At 38.4% G+C, this 16,569-nt stretch overlaps 1 protein-coding gene across 1 annotated transcript in view; it reads right to left on the bottom strand.

Moving 5' to 3' along the window:
* LOC150081816 (transmembrane protein 120 homolog) overlaps positions 1-16,569 on the bottom strand; it is a 375,137-nt gene that overhangs the window by 295,755 nt on the left and 62,813 nt on the right. The window lies entirely within an intron of this gene.

Here is a 16,569-nt window from a genome sequence, read left to right as displayed (position 1 = left end):
AAGACAATGATGATGATGATGTTGTTGTTTAGGAGCATTAGCAACTAAGGCCATATTGCTCCGGGAATATGCATTGGTCATTCCTTGACCTTTCCGCATCCTCCGTATTTGGTGGTGATGGGCTCGAAACCCGGTCTAATCAAGAAGCGTGTGCTAGGCACTGCTGCTCCTTCCCACTTGGCTACGGAGGCGCCGGGAAGAAGACAGAGAGTGGTAATCAATGGACACTGCTCATCGTGGACTAATGTTATTAGTGGAGTCCCTCAGTGTTCAGTGTTGGGTCCATTGTCGTTTTCTGTATATATGTATATAAATATAAATGATATTCATGATGGTATATCAAGCTTAATGTCCAAGTTTTCAGACGATACAAAGGCTGGCAGGGTTGTTAAGGACACTACTGACGCTATACTGCTGCAACAGGATCTGGAAAGGCTGAGCAGATGGGCTGAGAGGTGGCAAATGAAGTTTAACATTGACAAATGTAAAGTACTACATATGGGAAACAGCAACCCCAGAGCAACATATCAACTCTGTTTACTACACTGACAATGGTAGAGAATGAAAAGGACCTGGGAGTGGTTGTGCAGGCAGATATGAAATTCTCTGAGCAGTGCAGATGGGCTGCAAGAGTAGCTCATGGTGTCTTGTCAATGATATACAGGAATTTTTCTAGCAGGGATAAGGAGGTGATTATTCCCTTGTATAAGGCAATGGTTAGGCCACACCTTGAGTACTGTATACAGGTCTGGAGGCCTCATTTTAAGAAGGATGTAGAGCTGCTAGAACAAGTACAGAGAAGGGCAACAAGATTAGTGAATGGAAGAAAGGGTTGCTCTTACGAAGAAAGGCTTAAGTTTTGCAAATTACAGTGTCTGGAGACTAGACACCGGTGAGGTGATCTGATAGAGGTGTATAAAGCCTTGAATGGTTTGAGCAAGCTCAATGCCGATTGGATTCTTTCTCCTGCTCAGAATAATCACCTGAGCGGGCATAAATTCAGATTGAGGAAAGACAGATGTAGGATAGATGTGCAGGAATTTGCCTTTACCCAGCGGGTGGTTGGTTGGTGGAACAGACTTCCATCCCTTGTCGTGGAAGTTGATAGCCTAAATAAGTTTAAGGCTGAGCTGGACAGGTATTTTGAATGAACGGAGGGGTGAAATGGAAGTGGGTTTTTTTTTTTTTTTTTTTTTGGCTAATGCTGCTTAACTTGCTTTCTTGCATCATATGCCTCCACTAATGTGGAGGCATATCAGCAGTATTACCATGCTAATAACATACTCCTATGCTCATTTTTGCTTTCCTAGTGCTTATGTCACACCAAACTGACTCAACATTACACTGTCCATCCACGTAACCTGGATGCACTTCCTTATATTTTATGTGTTTCTTAACTAAAAGCATAATCTCTCCTCCCTTCCGATCTTGTCAATCCTTTCTGTACATATACACAAATTCCAATTCTACACTTCTTATATCTACGTAACACCATGTCTCTGTTATCCCAGCAGCAATATCTGCCTTTGATGCCTTGACCAGCTCTTCAAATCCATAAAATTTATTTACTATACTCCTAGCATTGGTGTATGTGCAAGTATACATGCACCTGTTCTTACTCTTAGTTATCCTAACACAGCCCATATATTTATTTGTTCCATGATGACTCCCAGCTGTTTTTGAAATCCCCAACACCATGCTTTCCAGGCTGCAGTTCCAAGTTCCAGTCAATATCTGGAAAATTAAAATCCTTCGTTTATATGACATTCTGATTTACTGGCCCATTCTATTTCTTTGTACAGTTGTTTGTTGTACTTATCAGAGTCATTATTCCTATAATTTCTACTCTCACTTTTGCTTTCCCAGTGCTTATATTACACCAAATTCACTCAACATTGCAGTGGCAACCCATGTCAATTGTTTGCACTGCCTTAGATTTTATGTGCTCCTTAAATAACAGTATAACCCATTCTCGTATCCTGTCTATCATTTCTGTATACAATGCATTCCCCATATTCAAATTCTACATCCCTTATATCTGAGTGACACCATGTCTTTGATATCCCAATAATGTCTCCATTTGAGGTCTTACTCAGCAATTCAAATACATGTCTTAATTAGCATTTCAAATTCATCAAGTTTATTTACCATGTTCCTGGTATTAGTGTATATGCAAAGTATACATGCACATATTCTTACTTTTGGTTATCCTTTCACAGACTATATATTCACTTATTCCATGATAACCCACAGTAGGGCTGAAATCCCTGACACCTTGCTCTCCAGGCTTCTCGATTTTCAATAGAAGCAGTGCATGAATCACTTTCATCTCTGCCTGTAACTGTGGGCTAATCTATTAGTTTGTGTATCCTCCCCAAGCTAACAAATTTCCAACTTGCCTATCACTGCCTCGATAGCATCAGGAAATATTCTTGCACCCCTTCCATTTAAGTGTATACCATTCCTTTAGAAGCAGTTTCTTCTGTTAACAAGAACAGACTTTGGCAAAAAAAAATTCTACTCCATGAGTCTTGCACATTCTCTCCAGGACCAAACTGATTGACAAGGCTCTCATTGGATACTCCCTGCTATCATGTCTGGGCAGAATTATACTTTTAAATTCAATCTTAACTCTCAACTTTTTCCCAATATTGCCCTGTATTTATTAAGCATCAAATTTCCTACTCTTAATATCATTAGTCCCTAGGAACAGCACATATCATTAGTCCCATTAGGAACAGTGAATATCATTAGTCCCATTAGGAACAGTGCATCCTGCCTTGGATATTGCTGCTGTGTTGCCTGATGCACAAGTGTGAGCTCTGGTGTTGAGTTGGGCAGCTGAGAGCTTGATGGGTACTCCCATTTTAATTCATTTTCTTGCATCTACTCTACTCTTCAAACTCTAATAAAAGCCCATCTGAATGCTGAATTGGCACCTAATTTCTTCACATTCTCTGCACTGAACACAAACAAAGACATACCCCTTGGTTGTATCATGTCCTGTTCCAGAAAGCTCTGCAAACGTTACACAAGTTTCACAGTTTGTTAGGCTGTGATTTGTAGAGAATTGCTCACTTCTGTTCTCCCCCAAGCCACAGCACTCCCACTACTTTGTGCCTGTTGCTTTGTTTTGCTGCTACAGTCTGGAGCACAATTTGCATTTAAATATAATTTAATTGATCAAGGATGGAAATTAATAAAAATAATCAATTTAATTGATTAATTAACAATACTAAACTAAGCTAATAGATTCCTAAATATAGTGATACATTTACCTTATGCACAAGTAAGTTTTACATTATACCTTATGCTATCAAGTTCAAGGCTTATTGGCCGCTGTAGCCAAGTGGTCAAGTCGCAGGTGCATAAGTACACGTGCCTTGAGTGACTGGAGTTCAAGCCCATGACTGCTATATACGGCGCTGTTTCTTGTATTCTCTCTATCTTATGAATTCTTCTGGCCGTTTGGTCGTCCCATAGTATAAACAGGAAATTTATTATTTATATGTTATGCTATACTGTTATGATTGTTATATACTGTTATAATAATTTCTTTACTTAACTGGTTCTTGATAAAGAGACACCCATGTCTGAACAATGGAAGCCCCCCCCTACATGTAGTAATAGAGACAATTAAAAACCTGCTGGTATCCAGAAAAATGCAGCATTGTGACTTGTTTCATCTAGAATTGCTGACCAGTCTTCCATGAAGCCATAAAAAATACCATCCATTACCTGCAGATCTTCGAAGCACAAGAATTAATCAGAAAGAAATGTTTTCATTATAGGGTGATATCAAATTGGTATTCTGGCCACTTTGAAGTTGCACAGTTCTGGGTATATTTACTTGATTTTTTGGCTATTTCTTATTGAAGAAATAAATCCATTTCTGGTTGAAGGACTGAAAGCAAATAATGTAGCTAGTGCAGCTAATGTTTCTTTAGCACTGCTGAATAAACATTAGCTACAATTATGGAAAATTTCTACAGACATTGTAAATTCTCCTGAATAGAGGATCACATAAAAAAAAAAGTAAAGTGCAGCCATTATCAACCCACTGCAGGGTGGAAGCCTCCTCAACAATTCATGCTGAGGGAAATGGACCATAATCTGCCACGCTGGTCCAGTGTGGGTTGGCAGATCGACCGTATTCAGCAATCAGGGGCTTGAACCCCGGTCTACTCAAAGAGCGTGTGCTACTGCACTCCCGCTCCTGCCCACTCGGCTACGGAGGCCGTTCGAGGATCACATATTTAAATATATTTTTGCATAAATAAAATTCCATGTTTCTTAAAAGTATTTAATCATAATGACATGAATTAAATAATTCAATGAACATAAGGGATTTTGACTATTTATACAATCCAAACTAGTCATTCCTAAAAAAAAAAAGAAAAGAAAAGAAAAGAAAAAAACTTGGAAGTGCCCCCCCCCCCTCTCTCTCTCTCTCTCTCTCTCTCTCTCTCTCTCTCTCTCTCTCTCTCTTCACATGCACAAAGATCAGCTAACTACAGCTAAGCTGAAGAGACCTTTAACATGTTTTCTGGGCTCTGATGGGATTCAGATGACCTCAATGTTATTGAGGACATCAAAAATAGATGCACCTTATGAATTTTGATATATCAAAAGAAATCCAAGAGCTATTACTGTTTTAAACATAAGGTAAATATTTAAAACAGTAAAAATATTTTAAACAAAAGAAAAATTCATTCAAGTTCCATATATAACTTTAAGCAAATGTGGTCTGATTGTGTGGGATGACCACACAGTCAGAGGAGTTAGTTGGCAGGGACGGCAAGAATTAAATCCAGAAAGTAAAAAATGAAAATGCAGATGCTTTTGTACAACAATAAGCTAGTTAAATCATATAGTAATTTTGAATTTGCCATGATGAATGCAATCCAAAATTAGTATTCTTTATATCCGCAATTTTTGGGAAACTTTTAATGATGTTCTTCTTTCAGTTTTTTGCTGAAAGATTTCATTTTTATTGTCAGTTCGATTTCTAATTCTGAAGCACTAAGTGCAAAGTTCATAAGAAGCAATATAATATAATAACAATAATAATAATATCATATCAGAGTCACTATTAATATAATATCAGCTCAGATATGCCAGACAAGCTGTGCTTGCTATCTGGGAGTCTAAATGCTGATGGAACTGATATTCGGGTGACGCTCAAATCAAGTGTACCCAATTTCGGCAAATTCCAGACAGGCTGTGACAGCCAAATCCTCTGCTTGCACCTTCATGATAGTGGGGGACTGTTAGTACCTGGGTATAACTGCTATGCACAAGCACACTGTGGGTGACCACCCAGGTGCTAACCAATAAGTAGGAGTCAAGAAGTGGCACCCGCACCAACTGAGGAATGCCACCCCTCTGTGTTACCAGGCAATATTAGGTGGAAGATGACTCTCATCAACCAGTGCAATACACCACTTTGCTTACTGGAGGCTTGAAGTGGCGGAACCCATGTTTAGTCTCAAGAGCCAAGTTCTGTTCAACCCTTCCCCATCTCTTCCATCATGCAATATGATTGATGTGTTGTTTTGAAGTTATGATGGACACCATGGCGAGATCCTATCTTCCTTACATTTTGAGGGTACAGCTCTAAAACGGTGTTCACAGGCCGGCCACTAGTTAGTACACCAGACCGAACCTATTGGTAACTCTCTAGGAGGCTTCTGGATCAGCTAGTGTATAATCTTACTACCTCTACTCTGCCAGATAGTGACTGAAGAGAGTCCGAGTAGTGTGCATATGGGGGGGGCATTGTCGAAGTCATGTTATGACAAGGATCTGGGTATATTCTTACCATGTCTAAGCCACATCCACAAATTTCATTACTTCATACAGCATGTCCCCCCCCCTACTTTTTCTTTCTATTGAATACACCATGAATTGTCAAACTAATAGAGCAAACTTATCTGCAAAAGCCAGCTGTAATCAGCCTTTAAATATAACCAGGGCTCTGCTGTAGTCAACTTTCTCTTCCCAAGCATCTTGTGGGATACATGATGACTCTTCCTATGATTAAAGCCAACCCCCTTCAAAATCAGCCATGTGGTAGGCAATGGCATACCACCAAATTATCTGATGCCACAGAGACCACAACAAAAACAACTCCAAAAACTGCTGTTAACCAGATCACAGATGCCACTGTGTGCCCTGAAAAACAAGGAATCAGATTGATTACATCTTATGCAGCAAAGGTGGCTTTCCAGTGTAATCACAGCAAAAACATTTCTTGGAGCAGATTGTGGCAGTGATCATCAGCTACCCAACATCATTCTCAAGCTGAAGCTGAAAAAGATCATGAATAAGGTTTTCCCTAGACGACTGGATGTAGAAAATATTCTAAATGATTATATACTTGAAACAGGCAATTGTTTTCAAGCTCTAATAGAACTAGATGACGATATGCTGCCTGAGGAAATGTTGCAAAATACAAAAAGCATTATTAAGGATTCAGCAAATAGATACATTAGAGAAGGTCAAAGATCAGGAAGCCATAGATTACAGAAGCCACTTTTAATCTTATTGAAGAGAGAACTGCAAAAACCCAGGGTGTACAAGGAAACGAAGAGTATCAGAAACTAAGCAGTCATCAAGCACTGTTTAAGCCAGGACAAACAGGATTACATCAATTGAAAGTGTAAATAAATTGAATACCACAACAAAGGAAAAAACACTAAGAAGATGTATGAGGTAATTAAGTCCTTAAGACAAAAGTTCCGACCAAAACTTAATGTAATTAAGGACTCCAAAGTGGAAATTTTAACAGAGGAGAATACAATTAAAGGAAGGTGGAAAGAATACTGTAAACAGCCTTCCAAGCACCTGCTGACACTAATGATCTGCCACCCCCCTTTTCAATAGTGTGATCATGAACCAGCTCTACTGAAGGAAGAATTTGAAAAAACCATCACAGAACTGACGTGTGGCAAATCAACTGGAATTGGTGAAATCCCAGCGGAATTGATTAAAGCTACAGGTGTGAAGGGGCCCTGAGTTTTTTCATAAAATGATTGTAAACATTTGGGAAACGGTGGCTATCAGATTGGAAGATATTGATTTTCATTCCCTTACCAAAAAAAGGAGACCTGAAAATTTGCTCAAATTACAGGGCTATTTAGCCTAATTTCTCATGCTAGCAAGATTCTTCTTAAAATCATATTAAACAGAATCTAAAGAAAACTTGAAAAAGAAATGCCAGAAGAGCAAGCAGGTTTCAGAAGGGGCAGAGGAACCAGAGATCAGATCTTAAGTCTACAACTGATTATTGAAAAATGCAAAGAATTCAATGTTCCAGTCATTTTGTGTTTTATAGATTATGCAAAAGCATTTGATTGTGTTCAACATGAGAAACTATGGGAAACGATGACTAATATGAATTTCCCAATCCACATAATTCAGCTGATTAAACTACTATACCAGGAACAGGAAGGAACTGTGAGAACCAACATGGGGAAGCATGGACTTTTTCACAATAGGTAATGGTGTTGGGCAGGGCTGTATTTTGTCACCTCACCTTTTAAATCTTTATGCCGAAGATATCATGCGTGAAGCTTTGGAAGATTTAGAGACTGGCATCAAAATTGGAGGACTGAAGATAAACAACCTTCGTTATGCAGATGATACTGTGCTAATTTGCAATTCTAAAGATCATCTTTAAAAACACTCCGAGGAGAGTACATGAAGCAAGTAAGAAAAAAGGATTGGTTCTGAATGTGTGTAAAACTAAAATTATGGTGAATGGTGATAATCTCGGTTCCAGTAAAGTGAAGGTTAATGGACAAGATATCGAAGAAGTTGATGAATTTGATTACTTAGGATCAAGAATAAATAAAAATAGTGACTACTCAAATGACGTAAAGAGATGACAGACAATTGCTAAAATGTTGGTGACTGATCTGACAAAATTATGGAAAGATCAAGTTCTGCCCCCTAAAGACGAAACTGAAAATCATTGATTCATTAATTTTTCCTGTTGCTACTTATGGACGTGAAGGATGGAATCTGAAAAGGGTTGACAGGAAGAAAATTGAGGCATTTGAAATGTGATGTTACAGGAGAATACTACGTATTTCCTACTTGGATCGAAGAACAAATGAGTGAATATTGAATAAAATTGGCAGGCCTAAAATTCTTCTTCATAGAATCAACAAAAGAAAACTCAAGTTTTTTGGTCATATAGTAAAAAGGGAAAACATTCTGTTGAAGAATATAATGGAAGGAACAATTGGGTGGAAGAGGTGCAGAGGAGGACCTGCAACTAGGTAGAAGTATGAGATCAGTGAACTTCTGGGCATGACACTTTGCGATGCCATTCGTAGAGCACATGATCGATGCAGTTGGAGGAATTTGTTGGCAGCCACAACAGCTCCTCATGGAGATATGTGACTGGAAGAAGAAGATATGCAAAAAAGATCTAAACCTCCCAAACACTTCCTAGTTCATTTCACAAATATACGTGGTCTCAGTTCTAACCTCAATGATGTCCATTTCCACTTAGTCTGCCAAATCCCATATACTTTTTCTAACAGAATCTCAGTTATCAGTTGATTCAACCACTGTTCATCTCAGTTGCCCAAATTATTTGCTGTATGATTCCTTTCACCTCAAAGGTGGTACTTGTGCATATGTCTGTTCCAATATTCCCAGTCAGAGACCTGTCAATGGAGGAATTGCAAAGGACTGAGCTATTTTTCCAGGTTAAGCAAGTTTTCCTTTTTAAACAGGTTGACATAGTGGAAATGGATTTATATACATAATAGATTTTAAGTAAAACATGGATATTTCCATGGGCCTCAGAAGAAGGATAAACAATGATACTCTTAATATTTGATACTACATAATATGAAAAACACAATAAAAAATTATGTAAAAGATTGAATTTATTAGAATTAAATAATTTTCCTAAAAAAATTATATATTTTATTGAACTGTGCTAAACAACTAAAATTACAATAATACAGAATGCAATACAAAAAAATTAAAAAATGCAATATGTTAACAGAACTTATTTGAAAAAACTGTCCAGCAGCAATTGCTTTGTTTTTTCTTAATATTGCTGTTCATCCTAAAAGTTGTACAGGTGTAAGATGGGCATTCAATGATTACACCACAAGATCCCTAGCATTAACACCAAAACACCACAGATTTCTTAAATGTTGTTAGAAAACCACAAAAAATGTACCTTGTCATCAGTGAAAAATGTCTAGGTAATTTCTTGAAGGCACCAAAGTTATCACTTCAAGTTTCAACCAGAGACTAAGCACTCTACATAAATTTCTATTACATGAGCTTTAATCACAAAGATGCATTAGTGCTGGCAATTTGGTTTTTCCCAAAGTTCCTCAGGCCAGGGATTTCTGTAACTATCTTGCTGAAAACAATTCAACAGACAGAAATCCTGCAGCAACAAACCCTAGGTGTGAAAGAGTCTTTTCCCAGAAGAGATTAAAAGGATACAATTCTTTATTCCCAGTCTCACATAAGAAAAACATTTTTCTATGGGTTGTTTCATGGACTACAAAACACCAAGAAATGTGGAATTTCTAAGTTTCTGGATGGCAGTAACTAATGAAAGGGAACAACTCAGAGGGTTGTCAATTGCTTTTCACTCCTTCCCGCTCAAGCATTATACCTGGTTTTCCCAAACTTACCAGTTGGAATGAAAGACCTTCCAAACAAAAGATTTGTCGGGCCAATTGTGGTGTGTGATTGGTAAGCAACTTGAAACTCGAACCATACTACCCAAAAACATTCCTTTGAGTTCAAATTTTCTTTCTACCTTTCACAGATTCTAGATTCCACTTTCCATCCACATCTCACAGATTCCACCATATGGGGAACTTTCTCAAGAATATCAGCATCATTATGCAGTACAATTTCAATATTTCCAGCATTAAAAAGTTACCGCAAGTTTTACTGTATATAAAAACGTAAATGGATCCACCAGGTATACCAACAGTAAGTGTACACTTTTTGATTTTTCTATGCTTATACTTATCCAGTTGTCTTTTAAAGAATGCTGACCATTCTTTGTTAGCATTCTTTAACCTTTTTGAGTAACAGAGTACTTTGAAATGAGTAAGAAATCAGCAGAACACCAATTTCGTATGGATTTCATTACCAAAAAATAAAAAAAATTTTTTTTGTCTTTATGACTAGAGACAAAATACAGGCTACTCCAAAAATAATGCCTCAATTTTTTCCTGCTCATATGATGTTGCTTACAAAATATAACAGTGCCATCTCAAAATTTAAATGTTACTGCCAGCACTTACAAGTTTCAACACTGCATACCAGATGGCAGGGCTGTAGTACTCGTTGAAAATGATGATAGACAGACAGTGATGTGCATATGAAGCAGAGGGATGTTACTGAGATTTGCCAATATTTGAAGCAAATTTGTGGAGACATGGCAATTGGTGTCTGAGCGTGAGTTTTTTGACAGACATGCCAGGGTCAGGGCATCCTTGCACGGGTGGAAAACGAGGAGAGAGTGGATAAACTAATTCTTGAAGACTAATGCATCAAATCTCGGAAGAAAAATGTGTATGAGAACATTGCACCCAATAAGCATTAGCATTAGTAGAGGCATATGATCCAAGAAAGCAAGCTTACACAGCATCAGCCAAAAAAAAAAAAAACTTCCACTTCACCCCTGTCAAAACTGAGCCTTCAATTTATTTAGGCTATCAACTTCCACAACAAGGGATGGAAGTCTGTTCCAACAACCCACTGGCTAAAGGTAAATTTCCACACATCTATCCTACATCTGTCTTTCCTCAATTTGAATTTATGCCCTCTCAGGTGATTATTCTGAGCAAGAGGAAGATTCCCATCAGCACTGAGCATGCTCAAACCATACAAGGCTTTACACACCTCTATCAGATCACCTCGTTGGTGCCTAGTCTCCAGACACTGTAATTTGCAAAACTTAAGCCTTTCTTCGTAAGAGCAACCCTTTGTTCAATTCACTAATCTTGTTGCCCTTCTCTGCACTCGTTCCAGCAGCTCTACATCCTTCTTAAAATGAGGCCTCCAGACCTGTACACAGTACTCAAGGTATGGCCTGACCATTGCCTTTACAAGGGAATAATCACCTCCTTATTCCTGCTAGAAAAATTCCTGCATATCACTGACAAGACATCATGAGCTACTCTTGCAGCCCATCTGCACTGCTCAGAAAACTTCATATCTGCCTGCACAATTACCCCCAGGTCCTTTTCATTCTCTACCACTGTCAGTGTAGTACCACAGAGTTGAGACGTTGCTCTGGGGTTGCTGTTTCCCATATGTAGTACTTTACATTTATCAATGTTAAACTTCATTTGCCACCTCTCAGCCCATCTGCTCAACCTTTCCAGATCCTCTTGCAGCAGCATAGCGCCAGTAGTGTCCTTAACAACCCGGCCAACCTTTGTTGTTGTTTGTTTGTTTGTTATTTGGCTTTTAGGAGCATTAGCAACTAAGGCCATACTGCTCCAGGATATGCGTATCTGGTGGTGACGGGCTAGAACCCCGGTCTAATCAAGAAGCGTGTACTACGAAATGCTGCTCCTTCCCACCTGGCTACGGAGGCGCCTAACCTTTGTATCATCTGCAAACTTGGACATTAAGCTTGATATACCATCATCAATATTATTTATAAATACAGAAAACAATAATGGACCCAACACTGAACCCTGAGGGACTTCACTAATAACATTAGTCCACGATGAGCAGTGTCCATTGATTACCACTCTCTGTCTTCTCCCCCTCAACCACACCTTTATCCATAGCAGCAATTTGCCTCCAATGACACACTGCTCCAATTTGTGCAGCAGTCTTCCATGTGCAACAGTATCAAAAGCCTTCCTAAGATCCAAGTATATAATATCAAAGTTATTCCCTGCATCCAGTTCTTTTGTGACTGCATCATAGTATCCAATCAAATTGGTCAGGCGAGACTTCACCTTAACAAAACCATGCTGTGTCCGAGCTACAACTGAAGTCTTGTCTAGGTGATCCTGCAGTGCTTCTTTAACCAGTGCCTCCACTAATTTTCCTGGAACAGAAGTTAAACTAACAGGTCTGTAATTACTTGTGTTGCCCTTTGATCCTCCTTTGTGAATTGGGGTCACATTTGCACATCTCCAGTCTATGGGTACCTCCCCTGAGTCCAAGGAAGCTCTCATAATTATGGCTAAGGGTTTGCTTGCTTCCTTTGCTGCCTCCTTTAATATAACTGGATAGATCCCATCCACCCCAGGTGCCTTTCTTGTGTTTATCTTTAACAATTTCTCCTCCACTTTACTCTCAGTTATTGCAAGATTATCTAGCTGACTGCCAGAGTTGAATACACCTCTGGCATTCCCCTCGCTGAATAACTCCTCATGTGTGAATGTCAATGCAAAATATTCATTTAGTTCGTTAGCTACCTGACCAGGATCATCAACAGTTGAACGATCGATATCAAGTGGACCAATCTGATTCATGCCCTTCCTTCTAGTTTACATAAATAAATAAATTTAAAAAAAAAAAATTGCCAAAGATTTCTCGTAATCTGCCTTCGCCTGCCTAACCTCCTTTGTAACTTGGTTACAGATCAACTTATATCTATCATATAATCTTCTGTGTCAAGTGTTAATTTATATGTATCCCAAGCATTTTTCTTCTCTGCCATATGTCTCACTAGTTCATCTGACATCCATTTAGGCCTAAACCTTGAACAATATTTCTTATGTAAAGCCTAGTAGCTTGCAAGATAAGTTCTTTGAATGCTTCCCATTTTGAATTTGCTGTTGGTAATATCATCAGTTGGTCCCACTGTATAAAATTTAAATACTGTCTCAGACCATCGTAGTCACCTTTACGAAAGCAATAACCTTTCCCTTTACCCCTGATGGTAGTTACGTCTTTGAGTAAATCCGACTTCAGCACACTGTGATCACTGCCACCTAGTGGCTCCTTTATCTGAAGATTCTTAATGCATGAAGAATCACTACTGATAATCAGATCAAGAGTATTACTCCCTCTAGTTGATTCCCGAACATGCTGATATAGAAAATAATCATCCAATAAATCCACAAAAGCCCTGCTAGTGTGTGAGTGACCAAACCACAAATTCCAGTCAATATCTGGGAAATTAAAATCCCCCATTATAAGGCTCTCTGATTTACTGGCCCACTCTATTTCCCTGTACAGTTTCTTATTATACTCATCAGAGTCATTAGGCCTATAACACACTCCTACTCTCAATTTTGATCTCCCAATGCTTATGTCACACCAAACTGACTGGACATTGCACTGTCCAGCGATGTCGACTGGTTTCACTTCCTTGGATTTTATGTGTTTCTTAACTAATAGGATAATCCCTCCTCCCTTCCTATCCTGTCTATCCTTTCTGTACACATTGTACTCCCCAAATTCTAGTTCTGCATTCCTTATATCTGTGTGACACCACGTCTCTGATATCCCAACAATATCTGCCTTTGATGTTTTTAGCAATACCTCAAATTCATCAAATTTATTTACCAAGCAACTAGCATTGGTGTACACGCAAGTATACATGCACCTGTTTCTATTCTTAGCTACCCTAACACAACCCATGTGTTTACTTGACCGCAATGACTCAAAGCAGTCTCTGAAATATCCTGCATCTTGTTTTTCAAGTTTCTGCTCATTCCAATAGAAGCAGTGCAAGAATCACTTTCGCCTCTGCCAGTGGCTACTGTTAATCTATTAGTCCTTGTATCCCACCAAGCTAGCAGTTTTCCGACCCACCTAACACTGCCTCGATAGCATCAGCAAATATGCTTGCTCCCTTTTTAGTTAAGTGTATCCCATTCCTGTAGAAGCAGTCTCTCCTGTTAACAAGTGCCGACCAAGCTGAAAAAAATTCTACCCCTTGAGCTTTGCACAATCTTTCCAGGGCCAAATTGATCGACAAGGCTCTCATCATATACTCCTTGCTATCGTGTCCAGGCAGAATTGCAGACACTTTCAAATTTAACCCTAATTCAGGGCTTTTTCTCAACAGTGACTTGTACTTGTTAAGTAATTCTGCCGGTCTCCTACTCTTAATATCATTAGTGCCAACGTATACAACTATATCACCTTTTGTGCCCTTAAAAGATGATATCCACTCTACAACGTCATCAACCTTTGCCCAGGCAGACATACCCTGGTCCTGTTCCACCTATCCTTTTTAAAAAGCATGTTCTCCATTTCCTGACAATAGACTCACCAACAACTACTAGTTCCTGTGGGACCAGCACATTCTGCCTTGGGGGTTGCCGTTGTGTTGTGTTGTGTGATGACCAATTGCTAGCTCTGGTCTTGATGTGGGCAGCTGAGAGCTTGATGGGTCCCTTAATTTAGATCCTTCAAGGGCATCCACTCTGTCCTTCAAGCTCTCATATAGGCCCATAACAATGCTCAGGTTTCGCCTGATTTCCTTACACTCTTTACAATCTGCACACACAAAGACATCCCCCATGGCAATATCATGTCCCATACCCGATTGCTCACAAACACCAAGCAAGTAGTGCATTTTAAAAGGCTGTGATTCAGAAGGCAACTTCTCCCCTGAGCCACAGCACTCCCATTAGCTTAAGCCTTTTGCTTTGCTGCTCTGGTCTGAGTCATGATTTCAATTTCAGTACAAAATTATAACCCTAAACTTGTATCCCAACACAGTTATAATGCTATATATATTTTTCAGTATCGAGTATATTCTACGAGTTCCGTTTATATAACTTAAGTATCAAGTTATGTATTAATTAATTATGTTACGTTTGTAATCTAAGTCGTTATATGTATTTAGTTAAAAGTACAATTTAATTGACAAAGAAGTTTAACAAAATTAATATATTTTACTGATTAATTGACAATATTATATTATATGCTACAATAAAGCTATCTAGTTTGGGATATAACGTTGTATCGTATAACAATTTATGAACGGTATAGCAAGTTATGAACGGTAAATCTACGGACACTTAAGTATTAATTAACTTCCAAATCTTGCTGTCTCAATTCAGAATAAACTAACGATCCTGACTAGGTCTATAAGCTACTTATAGAAAATAATTTGATGTAACAATTAGTCAATAAAGCGGCTAAATATGACTAAAAAACTTCTCGTTCAGCGGAGCTGCAACTTGTAACACATGGATTTGATACCCTTACCGATACTTTTATGCAATTACAAGGCCGAGGGTATAGAAAAAATACACCAAATTAATCAGAAAATCACAAGATAAATTTAAATTTAAATTAAAAGTTTTAGAAAAACAATAATTTCAAATCAATAAATAAGAAAATCCACTTAGTGGCTTTGAACACATCTCTAAGGAAATAGGCTATAATGCATTAAAAACAACTGAAGACAATCTAAGATTCAGAAAGTTATATAAATGTTGTCAGATCACAAAGAGCAGAGAGAAAGAGAGAGAGAGAGAGAGAGAAGGTTTCTGCTATCTTCTGCAGCATTGTGAGACCATGTGCAACGGGCTTCTTCACAGCATCATTACCAAAGATGAGACCTGGGTACATCATTGCAAACTGGAGTCAAAGTGGCAATCTGTAACACTAATTCCAATATAGAAGTTCAAGACCTGGCCATCCCAGACCCCTTACTAGCATCCTGACAAGAGCAACCATTATAGAATTTGTGCGGATTGTTTTGCCAAATCCCTTTGCCCTATCAAACCTTCACCCTCTTGTCCCTACGTTGCTGATGTCAGCGCTGTCACTGTGGCTGTCAAGAAGCTGCTCTTGAACTGATGTTAACTTTTATGAGAGGAGGATGCAGGTTCTGATTTGTTACCGTAGAAAATCTATACAAAGTGGTGCTGAATACATGATAAAATAAATATGATTAGGCTTGAATTATGTAAAGCTTAACCCATCAACGCCCATGAAAAAACTACCTATTAAACTTATTTTGCTCAATATTATGGTGAGATTATAAGTCAAGGAAACAAACAATACCAAAATTTCAAAGAAAATATATTTATTTTTTTAGAAAAACAGGTGTCCTCAAATGGGGACATTAGGCAGATAAAGGATATTTTTCGAAGCAGCCTTTTTCAATGCACATTGATTTCTGACAATCGTTACATGACCGCCTAGCTTTCATATGACAAACACAACATTTTAATTGTCTATCAAGTTTTTCTGGAAAGTGATGGCCTTCACTAATGTTCATGGAACTTCCAGTTTTTCGCTTCTTATTGATTCTTGTTGATGCAGCATCTTTCGAATCATATGCTGTTTCGACGAAAATCTAATTGATTTATTTTTATCTCTGCTGTCATTTGGTACAACTTCCACGCATATCTAACATGTATGTAAACAGGACCCACCACCATTTCTTGCCTGTTATCGCTATCCTGTACAAAGATATACATTGGTAATGGGTATCTATGCCACCCATTCCATTATTGTATGATGCAAATGATGCAGGTTGTTCTACATTGACCTTAGCTTTTGCAGTGTTTGACCAACATTTTACGTATTGTAATGGTTGAACAAAATCATAACTGGTAAAAATGGAACATATGTTGT

This window comes from Mastigoproctus giganteus, chromosome 8 (genome assembly GCF_048544385.1).
Source record: "Mastigoproctus giganteus isolate SK-2022 chromosome 8, ASM4854438v1, whole genome shotgun sequence".
Classification (NCBI taxonomy): Eukaryota; Metazoa; Arthropoda; class Arachnida; order Uropygi; family Thelyphonidae; genus Mastigoproctus; species Mastigoproctus giganteus.
Note: the sequence above shows the minus strand (reverse complement) of the source record. Positions and strands in the feature narration are given on the sequence as shown.